This window comes from Pinus tabuliformis, chromosome 3_2 (genome assembly GCF_031772625.1).
Source record: "Pinus tabuliformis cultivar Carrire ecotype Pingquan chromosome 3_2, CPIR1, whole genome shotgun sequence".
Taxonomy (NCBI): Eukaryota; Viridiplantae; Streptophyta; class Pinopsida; order Pinales; family Pinaceae; genus Pinus; species Pinus tabuliformis.
The window spans coordinates 763,036,095-763,037,772 of NC_142302.1; the positions used below are offsets into that span (position 1 = coordinate 763,036,095).

General features: G+C 31.8%; 1 long non-coding RNA gene across 2 annotated transcripts; it reads left to right on the plus strand.

The window, feature by feature from the left end:
* Window positions 1-402: 402 nt before the first annotated feature.
* Window positions 403-1,157, plus strand: LOC149182860 (uncharacterized). Of its 2 annotated transcripts, none has more exons than XR_016257644.1 (3): window positions 403-491; window positions 830-881; window positions 1,097-1,157. It is a non-coding gene; the product is annotated as an uncharacterized LOC149182860 (long non-coding RNA). The 2 variants fall into 2 exon arrangements; XR_016257643.1 differs by having other exon boundaries at window positions 434-491; window positions 796-881.
* The last annotated feature ends 521 nt before the right edge of the window (window positions 1,158-1,678 follow it).

Consider the following 1,678-nt stretch of genomic DNA (forward strand, 5'->3'; position numbering starts at 1 on the left):
TTCGAATGGGGCATGTGTTTTGAGAGGCTATGATGGTGTCCATGTGTATGCCTCCCAACATTGTGCTCCCAACATGGCTTATCAATATAACTCTTCTTATGATAATATTTCAATTTGAGAAGTATCCTTGTACCGATTATGTAATAATGAATACCTCCATATATCTTCTAATTTGAAAAATATTTGGGAACTTGGGTTCTGTCTCAAAACATCCTTGAAACTCATCTCCTTGCCCTTACATACTATACCTAAGGATATATCATAAACCTGGGCCGAGGTTTCTCATAGTCGGCATAACCATAATTCATGGTTTTTCTGTGTTGCTAAATAGACTATATATATTATATGCCAAATTCATGGTTTTTCTGTTCTCCCACTGCAGCGTCCCTTCTCCCAGTTCATTCCTCACAGTGCAGCAGCGTCCCTTCTCCCGATAACATTGAATCTAAGCGCAGGGAAAAAAGGAAACCATTTAATTTCTTCCGTCAAAGGTAAGAAATTTTTTAAATACATATTTAATGAAAAAAAGAATGTTCAGATTCATTTAAGTTCTTGTATGATCCTTCAATATATGTATGCTGTATTAAATACATTTCCTCTTACTTTTATTTTTTTACTTTTATTTACTCTCAGCTTTCAAAACCGTCAAACTCCATGTTGTGCTGGGAATGTTTGATTGATTATGTATTTTAATTAATTGGATGAATATGCCCAATGAGTCTCCATGTTGTGCTGGGAATGTTTGATTGATTATGTATTTTAATTAATTGGATGAATATGCCCAATGAGTTGTAGGCTATCTGAGAGTATGATGGCTTGTATTGCATAGATATATCACCGTTGTTGCAGAAAAAGATACACCCCATAGAAATGGTGCAAAGGTTAATTCAAACCTTTATATCAACTTTAAATTTATTCATTGCCTTTAATTTCATCATATCTCTATGTTCTAACCTTTGCATTCACTTAGCAAGTTATCAAATTAGGGGTTAGGAGCTTTGCTTAAAATATTAAATTTAATTCAAAAAAAAATTGCTACTTTATAGGTAACCAATAGATGACCACTAAATTTTAATAACTGTTGTGTTTTTTGCAGATGATTTAAGAGCCTGAAAAAAATACAAGCATGATAGGATAGATGAACTATCTACATGTCATGACAGAAGATATGAATTCATTATGTTATTATGACCCAAATTAAACTAGTAGTGATTTATTTTTCATCTTTATTTTGTAATTACTCTAAAAACATTATCATTATAATAAAAGTATTATTTTGTTTGAAAGGGCTAAAAGCCCTTTCTCATTGCTCTTGAGGATGGACCATGGCTGTCCTCAAGGGTTTGTGTCCTTCTCTCCGCCTTACTTTTTTATTTACTTATTTTAGAACTAGATACTTTTAGTTTAATAGACTGCAAACTAAAATCTTTTAATGCATAGATTGATTGATGTGTTTTTCTGTTACTTGAATTTACATGTAGAATTTTGTGGAATGATTGTTTTTTGAGTTTCATTTATACGATTGCGTTTACAATGAATTTCTAATGTCCAAAATTTGATATGCAATGTTTGTATCTTTGTGTGTTTACAATGTGTGGGATGGCCAAGACTTGATATCTAATATTTGTATCTTTGTGTGTTTACAATGCTTTTTGTGATGTTCATTCATTTGATGTGT